The 10992-nt window shown below is 40.4% G+C and overlaps 1 protein-coding gene and 1 non-coding gene across 2 annotated transcripts in view; one reads left to right on the top strand and one right to left on the bottom strand.

Moving 5' to 3' along the window:
* The window catches only part of Nsun7 (NOP2/Sun RNA methyltransferase family member 7), a 60137-nt gene that overhangs the window by 16547 nt on the left and 32598 nt on the right, over positions 1 to 10992 (top strand). The gene's annotated exons all lie outside the window — the stretch shown is intronic.
* Positions 3187 to 3330, bottom strand: LOC115069309. Its single transcript, XR_003848584.1, has one exon. It is a non-coding gene; the product is annotated as a small nucleolar RNA SNORA48 (small nucleolar RNA).

The following is a 10992-nucleotide window of genomic DNA, read 5'->3' as shown; positions in this document are numbered from 1 at the left end:
CACCCTGAGTTACCTTTTGAAGGTTTGTCTTATTAATGGATGACACAGAGGCAGACCGAGAAGGGGGCTTAATGAAATCCTCAGCTAGGGAAATAATTTTACTTTTGTTTTCAGGAGAGTCTTTGAGAAGATCTCGGACTAATGTCCAATAGCTGAAAGTCTGAATGGGAACTGCCTCAGAGCCCTTATCCTTTAATAGTTCATTTAAACACTGTCACACTCAGTCCCATTTTTTAGGGTTGATTTCAGGACCATCTATAACAAACCAAGGACATTGGTCACTCACAAACACAAAAAAATTTACAAGATCTTTTTCCTTAACTCGGACTCCTCCTTCTCTGAGGGAGGCCTTCAAGTCCCTAATAAAAATAGCCTCCTTAGACCATTGCTGGCCCATTTTTTGAGACAGAGACCACTTACTTACCTCAGACCAGCAGCTCCTCATGAGTGGTGAGAGTGCAGATCAAATGACGGCGATCCGGTGCAGTTCCTTTCACTTTGTCTGATGTGCAGACGGTCGTGTCACCTTCCCCGTCTTACTCGCACATGGTTGGGTCACCTGCCGCCTCTGACGTGAACATGGTCGTTTGCCCCCACCTGCGGGGACCCTGTACAGGTAAAGCTCAAGGGGGACCACTCCCTGAAAGGAAAAATGGGTGAGAAAGAGTAGACGGAGCCCAAGCAAGTCCACTTGTCAAGGGTCGCTTTATTGTATTGCAAGCTTTCCTTATATACAGTTTGTATTTAGAAGGGGTTGAAGAAGTTGGTCAAGAGGTTACAGCATTTTTATGGGTATGGGGTGGGGGACTGAGCAACGTGACTGACCACCAGGTGTTCCAAGAGATTACTGCATGACTTATCTTTTCCGAGAACTGTTTGCAAGGGGAAGAGAAAGATAACCTTGCCATAAATTCTTTCTCAAGGTTACTAGTGCAGGCAGAATGTCCTGCTTAAGTCAACTGTTTATAGAGCCATATTATATTTTTTGGTAATGAATGTTGTTTCTCCAGCTCCCAACAAGTACTGACTGCTCTTGTAGAGGATCCAGAACCCACATGCCCAAATGGCAGCTAGCAACCGTCCATAACTCTGGTTCCAGGGGATCCAATGCCCTCCTCTGACCTCTGCAGGCATTGCATGACATGAGTATACTTATACACATGCAGGCAATGTACTCATACACATAAAAAAATTAAAAAATTAAAATTGCAGAGCTGGAGGAATAGCTCAGTAGTAGAGTACTTGCCTAGTATGCTGAAGGTCTTGTGTTAATCCCCACTGTATGCACATGTACTCATGTACACACACACACACACACACACACACACACACAGACACACACACACGGTTTATTCTCTTGGAGTCTTCTGTTCTGCCATAGCCATCATATTTGAACTTCTTAGCCAAAAATAAACTTGTTCTTTATAAGTAATCCAGTCTCTGATATTTTATTATAGACACACAAAACAGAGTAGGACACTGTTAGTTATAGCTTCTTTAAAATTTATTATTTAAAAAAATTTTATTGAATTTTTGTGTATTTCATACATAAAATCATTTTTATGTCCCCTTCCCCTTTGGCACCCCCCATAGTCCCCCCCCACACACTGGAGTTCATACATTTTGTCATTTGTGTTAAGGCCTATCATGTAAAATTAGTGTCCCCACATGTCCCTCAGTGCAAATTCATCCACTGGGATTTAGTCAGCCTATCTAGAGTCCCTCCTTTTACGAATATCAGCTCTTTCTCACCCAGCAATAATCAGCTGTCAATAATCCTTTGACTAGGATTGGGGCCTATTGTTCATTTCCACAGTTCTGTGCTGAGTTTTTGTCTGCTTAAGTTTGCATGGATCTTATGCATGCTGACACCATTGCTGTAGGCTTGTATGAGAGGGTCCCAGGTCCCTGTAGGCACCTATAGGTCTTGTGCCTCCTCCCTGGCTTGCAATCTTTCCACCCCCTCTGCAATGATCTCTGAGTCCTGGGTGGGTGGATTTTAATACAGGAGTCCTGTCCAAAGACCCACATTCTCTTCAGACTCTTAGCCTCTGCATTTTGGTCATTTGTGACCTTTTGTGTTTCTGGCCCTCTGTTGCATGAGGGAGCTTCATTAATGAAAATCGCGAGATGCATTAGTGTTCTCTTCATCTCTTGTTCTATGTTCTGTGAGCCTTAGGGGTAGAGGTTGTATCCTAGATATGCCACTTAGACTTGGGCAGTTCACAGACAATCTTTGTGACAAGTTGTGGACCTCTGTAATTATCTCTGTCTTTTGAAAAAGAAGCTTCTTAGCCGTGTTTGATGGTGCATGCCTTCAATCCCAGCAGTCGGGAGGCAGAGGCAGGTGGATCTCTGAGAGTTCAAGGCCAGCCTGGTCTACACAGCGAGCTCCAGGCCAGCCTGGTCTACACAGCGAGCTCCAGGCCAGCTGGGGCTACAGGGAGACCCTGCCTCAAAAAGAAACCTCTTTGATGGGTGGTGGGTAGTGACTGGGATACTTGTCTATAAATTTAAGGATCCATATTTTATACATAGTAAGAAATTACACTTGTCTAGAGATGGGACAGCCTTGGAGTTTTCTCTAAGATCTATGAAAATTTAATTTTATATTATTTCTATGGGCATGATGTATGTGTGTGAGGGTGGACACTCATGTGTCACAGTGTGCTTGTAGAGGTCAACTTTCAGGAGTTGGTTCTCTCTTTCCATGGTGGGATCTGGAGATCAAACTCAGGTTTGCATAGTAAGTGCTTTTACCCAATGAGTCATTTTACTGGTCCAATGGCAGTGTTTGTTATTGTATCATTGAACTTTAATACCTCAATATAGCAATAACAATTTTGTGGAAAAAAATATGAAACAGTTGTCAATATGATATCTGTTTTTATACTTAGGGAAAATTCAATCCATTTCACTTAAATTATTGAAAGTTGACTGATAGAGTAATAATCATAGCCCTATTGAATGTTTAAGATGTTGCAACACTGTTTTAAGAAGTTCATTACATAACAACCTTATGAGCTGGTTACTGTAAACAACCTGTAATTTTATTCATGAGAAAAAGGCAGGTTAAAAAAGGATTCATCTAATACCACAGAGTTAGAAAGGGGAGGACACAATTCAAATTCAGGGATTCATAGTCTAGGAACTGTGCTTTTTTTTCTCTCTTCTTTTTTTCAGTAGGATTGAGCCCTAGGCATGAAGCAGCTTTGACCACTGAGTCGGGCATCAAGCCAGGATGAACAAAGGACTACCATCTGCTCTGCCCCCAACTGATTTAAGAACAATACCACCAATGTGGTGTCTCTTTGCCCATTGCCAGGGGGTTTGGGACTGTACTTTAACCATTTATATGCTACTACTTTTTATGCAGCGTGACTAAAATATTCTGGTCGATTAAGGATATGACATAGTGATGCCCATGTCTATCATAGCCAGGAGATATGGGATGGAGGAGAGCACAGGCAACCAGATGAATGTTCTCTCTGTGCCAGATGAGTAAGGATCCAGCTCCTTTTATCTTTTTTTTAAACAAAACAAAACAAAAGAAAAAAACACCTCACTGTCCATATCAGTATTAGACCACCTGCTTTTTGGGGTGCAGTATCCAGGATAAGCATAGAAAACAGTGGAACAACATGCTATGGGGCAGTTCTGATGTGGTTTTCTGTGATTTTCAGTGTTTCTCTTTGATGTTTCAGGCATTACAAGATTTTCATGGCCATCTTTTTAAAAAATTATTTATTTTTATGTGTATGAGTGTTTTTCCCGCATGTATATAAGTGCACGCAATGCCCGTGGAGGCCAGAAAGTAGTTTTGTATTTCCTGGAACTAGAATTACAGACAGTTGTCAGCCACCATGTGGGTGCTGGGAACCGAACCTGGGTCCTCTGCAAGAGCAAACAGTGCTCTTAACCATTGAGCCATCTCTCCAGCCCCCAAACCTCTGCATTAGTTTTCAAGAAGCTTTCTTCAGTCCTCTCGAACAAGAATGCAAAATGTTCTTATAAAGGTAACTGGGAGTTTTCACACCACTCAAGGACTCTGGAAGAGAATGGAATCAGGAACTGGAAAGATGGTAGGTCTTTACTTCTTGAACTCTTTACCTTTTGTTGCTGCTTCTCTCCTAGTATGTGCTTTATTCTCTTCTCTGCATATCTGCTTTCTCTACTTCTCTGGCCTATGTGAGAAAAGTCCTATTGTATTACAGTACCCAAGTTTATATGGTATAGTTGTATAGCTTGTTTCTTTTTTAGACTAACTTATTATCTCTAAACCCTAATTCTAAATTCCTGCCAGAGGGTTTCTAGTTGGTGCAGTGTGGGTCAGCTGCCTTTTCTTGGACCAATTTCCCACAGCTAATGGAGAGAGATTCTGAAGAACAAACAACTGTTAGAAGTGAATCTCTGTAGAGCTTCTATGGCTAGAGGGTGGACACTTTTGTTCCTAAGCAAGTATAATCACTGTAGCTAGAGGTATACTTTGTATGTATCTACTCAGAGAATAAAAATGAATTTTAAGAGGTGCTAGAAGCAATCAGTAAATTGAATTAGAATGATTTTCTCCTTATGAAAGTTAATATTTACTTTTGTTATTGTCCCTCCCAGGCATCCTTGTGTTTTAGCATACTTAGACCTATATATACCAACTTATATTTTCTTTTCTTAGTCATGGCTTTAAAGAAACAATTCAAGAGGACACCTATTACCATGTATTACATATGCGACATCTTTGAGGACACATTTCTTTTTTTTAAAAAAAATATTTTGTTTGTATGTAAGTACACCCATGTCATGTAATGCCCACAGAGGTCAGAAGAAGGTGTCAGATCCCTAGAAACTGGAGTTATGGATGGTTGATTCCCATGTGGGTTCTGGGAATCAAACCCGGGTCCTCTGCAAGAGCAGCCAGTGCTCTTAACCGCTGAGCCATCTCTCCAGCTCTGAGAACTTACTTCTTATATAAAATCCAACTGTCTTTTTAATATTTTGGGACTAGGTTAAAAAGAGGGAAACTTCAACTTACTCCCACTCTCTATGCCTTCCCACCAACCCAAGAATCTGCTTCTGCCAAATACTTTGTTGGACTTTTGTGGGTAAGAATTGGAGTAAAATAGGCAATGATAGATTAGGGATATGGGGACCTAGTGAATCCAAGACCACCATCCCAAACTATCCCCCAAATATTCAGTCTGAAGTCTTCCATGTTATAATTAAAGCACTACCTTCTACTGAAATATCAGTCTTGACTTATTCCGTCTTCTCTCTGCTATTCTCTACCATAGCTAATGTATCAAGGCCTGTAACTCCAATACCAAAACATGCCAAATCTGCTCATTTCTTCCTATTTCTTCTTCTGCCATCCAAAGCCATGCACCATAATCCTTCACTGTGATAGACCCTTCACTGAGTTCCCTGTTTATAATTCTTACTTTCCCGTGATCCATTCCACAGGCAAGTAGAGTGATATTTACTTGTTTTTGAGATAAGGTCTCATATAGCACAGACTGGCCATGAACTTGCTACGTAGCTGAAGCTGGCCTTGAACTCATGAACCTCTTGCCGCTACCTCCCAAATGTTGGGATTACAGGTGTGTACCACTCTGCCTGGCTAGAGTAGTACATTTTAAATTACATTTAAAATGTAATTATGTAGCCATGATAGAATATCTTTTTGTCTTTTTGAGACAGGGTGTCCTTGTATCCCTCAGTGGACTGGAACTCATTGTGGTTGGCCTCAGTCTCACAGATCTCTGCCTCAAAAGTGCTGGGACGAAAGGTGTGCACCACCATACCTGGTTTATGATAGAATATCTTGGATAAGACATAGAAACTGGATAAAATACATGAGGTAAAAGTTCTAGATGTTACACAAGAAATGGCTCCAAAATGTGATCTCCAAGAGGACAAAAAAAAAAGGGGGTGGGGATAAAGCTTTAGAACAGTCTTGGCTTGATGCCTAGAGGGACTTTTTTCAGTGTGATACAAAAAGTAGAAAATGACAGTTTTGCCTAGTTAAGAAACAGATCAGAGTTGTAAAAGGCTACCATGCCATTTTTCTTTAAGTAGCAATGTACATTGAATGATTTGTGAATATTAAGTCAACCTTTCAGATAAATCACATTTGCTCAGATACGTTCTTTTTCTTATCTCCCCCAATTTTCTCACTGCCCATCATTCTCCAGAGTGTCTCTTGCTAAAATATCCCTTTAAATACTTTTTTTTTTTTAAGTGGGTTTGCCTTTTATGTTCTCTCTGGTTCTTCTTTGAAACCTCTTTGCCCATTTAACTTCCCTGGTGAAGAATCTGAAACACATATCTGTACAGTGTCTGATTTTGTGTTTTTCAAGCAGAAAATTATCTTCAGATATTAAGAAAACATTCAGTTTAGAATTTCTGGGTAAGATGGGAGCTTAGAAGCCACATTGAAGTAAGCGGCTGGTCAGGTAGGGAAACAGAGAGCAGGATTTTATCTCTCTACGGTCTCCATGATTCATTTACTTATCACCCAAATGTACTTCCCACGTAATCAGACTTGTAGATGCCACTATAACCACGATCGTTGTTGTAGACCCCCGCAGACCAGTCTTACAGACCTCTTCAGGAAAGCTACAGAAGCTACATCACTAAGGGATCTTATAGAAGGGGCTTCCAGTGACTATTGCCCCTGGTCTGCCCTCAACACCCCAGTAGGGAACTCAGGACAGCTTGAAAGATGCACAACCTACAAATGGTGCTCCAACTGCCACACATCAGCCCACTTGGCCTAATTGCAGCAATGGTAGCTGAGCGGAGATTATCTCAGCTATCATCAGCTCCTGGAACAGAGCAATTAATTCTTTTTCTTTCTTTTTTTTTTTTTCTGTCTTTTTGAAGCAGGATCTCCCTGTAGCCCCAGCTGTCCTGGAACTCACTATGTAGACCAGGCTGGCCTTGAACTCACGGGGATCTGCCTGCCTCTGCCTCCCAAGTGCTGGGACTGCAGGTGTGTGCCACCACGCCCGGCTCCAGAGCCAATTAATTCTATGAGTGAACTTAACACAGGTATGGTTCTGGGAATACCCAAGGGAAGAATTTGATAGGTGAAAATCAACAAAGCATAATCTGGAGGGAGAGCAATGAGGAGGAATTCCAGTGGTGAGACAAAATCCAATAAACAAGCCAGTCAGTATGGACATCCTATATCTCTACTCAGCTCTTGTTCTCTACCACAGCTACTGCCAATACTCCTTCTTCATATACTACCCAAGGTCATGTGGCAGACCAACAGTCCCCACTGTTCACACTTTATATTGTTTCTCTTTCTCTTTTTCCTTTCTCTATATGCTTTCCTCTTTTTCCTCCCAAAGAACATAGATGGCTTGTTTTACAGGGTTTCTGTGACAGCCTCCTGAAAGATGAGACTATGTTACCTGAGTACATAGCTTTACCCCTCTATTTTCAGTCTACCTTTAACCAAAACTCCACCCCCCCACCCATTCCTATTTTTGCCTTTACCATTCCCCTTTCTATGTGTGTTTATGTCCTCTACTTCTTACCTAGAAACCTAGTACTGATTTCTATTCCCACTGAGACTACTTCTTTTTCTTTTCACTTGTACCCACGATAACTTAGCGCATATAGTACTATCAGTGTCCTTTTAATCTTTTTTTTTTTTTTTTTGGGTCTCTTTGAGACAGGGTCTCCTTGTAGCCCCAGCTGTCCTGGAATTCACTATGTAGACCAGGCTGATCTTGAATTCACAGAGATCTGCTTGCCTCTGCCTCTTGAGTGCTGGGATTAAAGGCATGTGCCACCATGCCCAGCCCTTTTACTCTTTAAAACAAAACAATTGGTATAAACAATTGCTACTGTATTTTCATAGTGGGCTTACTGTTGGATAGTGATTAAGTTGCAGACAGTATTCAACTCTCAGGAGAGGAGTGGGGATAGAGTCTGGTCCTTTGTATACCAGTCTAACAGAGGAAAACCCCATCTCAACCTTACTACAACTAGTATCATAAACACTGCAGACATCTCCAAACAAAGGTAACTTTAATTAAAAAGCAACAATAACACCCCACCCATTAACAAACACTCTAACCCCAGATGAGCAAGTTTCAATGCGAAAACACAGGAAGCATGAAAAACCTAAGACAACATATTTTCCAAAAATTATCAATCTCATAGTATTCCCCAGTAAGAGTGACTTAGATGAAAGTTCCAAGAAAACACAAACGGCTGAATGAATTAAAAATTTCAATTCAGGATATGAAAATCAAATTTAACAAAAAGAAGCACTGAAGGAAGAAAACTGACATTATGGTGATAAAAAATTCAGTATCTCAAAAAGTTCAGTGGAAAGCCTCACCGATAAAATCAATCATATGGAGGACAAGGTAGAGAAATTGGATCATATAGTTAAGGTCTGGGATCAATTTTTAAAAACTATGAATGGAACATGGAAGATCTTTGGGACACCATGAAAAGATCAAATCTGTGAATTACAGACACAGGAGAAAGTTTCAAGCTAAAGGCATAAGAAATGTTTTCAATAAAATGAAAGAAGAAAATTTCCTGGGCTGGGAAGATGGCTCAGTAGATAAAGTGCTTCCTATGCAAGCATGAAGACAAGAGTTTAGATCCCCAGCACCCACATAAAAGCCAGGTAGGCACAGGAACTATAACAGGAACTATCACTTTCAAGTCAGATATCCCAGAATCAAGTGGGAAGTCACAGCTTTTATTTCTGATCCTGCTGGCATCAGGCCCAGGGGAGTAATCTCTAAAGCCTGAGCCCAGGTAATTGGTTCTTTACAATTTATTCATCTCAGACCTACACTAGCATTGGTGGGCACTGGGGTCATGGGGCCTTCATGAGGTAGACCATGCATGGGGTCTATATGGCCTAGGACCATACATAGTGGTCTCTACCCCAAGGGTCATAAAGAGGGGTTCAGAGGCCATGAGTTGGAATTTCAAGGAGAAAGCATGTTTACAAGAACAAAAGTAAAGATTTAAATATACCCTTGTTTTGTCAAGCAAATAAAGGGACTAGTTATCTTTGGTAAAGTGAAGCCTGCTTTCTTAAGCCAGTAGGAGAGCTGGTTTCTCAGGTTTTCTGCTTTGAGTTTTTTCCCTCAATTTTAGGGTCCCCCCCCTTAATTTTAGTTTTCCTCTTCACATCTGTGATCTCAGTACCCAGGAGGCAGAGACAGGGGATCCTGCAGAAAGCTGGCTAGCTAGACTAGCTCAATCAGTGAGCTCTGGGTTCAGCAAGAGATCCTGCCTCAGTAAACAAAGTGGAGAGTGATTGAGGAAGACACCTGATGCCAACCTCTGACACATGTATGTGTACCCACACAGTTGTATCCCCACCAATGCAAACATGCAATCACACACACACACACACACACACACACACACACATACACACACACACACACACACACACATACACTACATACACATATATGAAAAAAAGGAAAAATTCCCCAAATCCAGGGAGAGATATCCCATCCAGAGATAAGAGACAAACACCAAATAGACAGGACCAGAAAAGAAACTCCGCATGTGATAATTAAAACATTGATTATAAGGCTAGAGAGATGGCGTGGCAGTTAAAAGCACCGGCTGCTTCTTCAGAGGACCCAGATTTGGTTCCCACCACCCTTATGGCAGCTAACAACCATATATAACTCCAGTTTCAGGGGCTCTAATGCTCTCTTCTGGCCTCTGTGGGCTTTGCATGGTATGGGTATACTTACATACATTCATGAAAAATATTTATATGTATAAAATAAAATAAAAACCACTGATTATACAGAAAAAAGAAAGTGTATTGAAAGTTACAGGAGAGAAGAGGCAAGTCACATAAAAAGGAAGGCTGGTAAGACTAGATGCTGACTTTGCAATAGAAATCCTAAAAGTCAATAGGACTTAAAGAGATGTATTTCAAATTCTTAGACTATAGCTGCCAACCCAGACCAATACACCCAACAAAGCTTTCTATCACAATTGGAGGAAGAAAAACTTTCCCTGATAAAAACAGTTTAAAGGAATCGATGACCACCCAGCTAGCCATACAGAGGAATACTGGAAGGAATACTTTGGACTGAAGGAAAAGAGAAACACGTCCAAGAGGCAACAGGGAAAAGACAAACAATGCTAAGATAGTTGTTATGCAAAAGCATATTAATAAAGCTCTACAAAAACAATAAAATGACAGGAATCAACACATACCTTTTAATAATAACTCTGAATATTAATAGCCTCAATTCCCCTGTTAAAAAACACAGACTAGCAAACTGGATTAAAAAATAGGCTCATCTCACCATCAAAGATAGATACTACCTTAGGATGAAATAATGGAAAAAGGCATCCCAATAAAATAGAACTAGGAAACAATAATTACTATTATACTATCTGAAAAAGTAGACTTCAAACCAAATCTAATCAGAAGAGATAAAGAGGGTCACTTCACAATGATCAAGGGAACAATCCATTAAGAGGACCTTTGAATTCTAAAAATGTATGCACTAAACACAGGCACACTTAATTCCATAAAACAGTGCTCAAATTAACCTAGTACAGTGATAATGGGTGTATGCATGTGCACATGTATGTCATAGCATGTGTGGTAGAGGAAAAGTTGTGGGAGTTGGTTCTCTTACCATGTAGGTTCTGGGAATTGAACTTGGGTCATCAGGATTGGTGTCAGTCATCTTTATCTGCTGAGCCATCTTGCTGACCCAGAAATGGTTGAATTTCTAGATGCATATGATCCACCAAACTTAAATAATTTAAACAAATCTATAATAAGCAATGAGATCGAAGTGGTAATAAAAAAATTCCAACTGAAAAAAGCCTAGGTCTGGATGGATTCACTGCGAAATACTTTCGAAGAAGTACTAATACCAATATTTCTTTTTAAAAATTTATTTATTTTATTTTTTAATTATTTATTTAATAACCACATGATTAGAAGAAGCATTTCATTACAACAGTATC

The sequence above is a fragment of the Nannospalax galili genome, unplaced genomic scaffold (assembly GCF_000622305.1).
Source record: "Nannospalax galili isolate Female #2095 unplaced genomic scaffold, S.galili_v1.0 scaffold772, whole genome shotgun sequence".
NCBI lineage: Eukaryota > Metazoa > Chordata > Mammalia > Rodentia > Spalacidae > Nannospalax > Nannospalax galili.
Note: the sequence above shows the minus strand (reverse complement) of the source record. Positions and strands in the feature narration are given on the sequence as shown.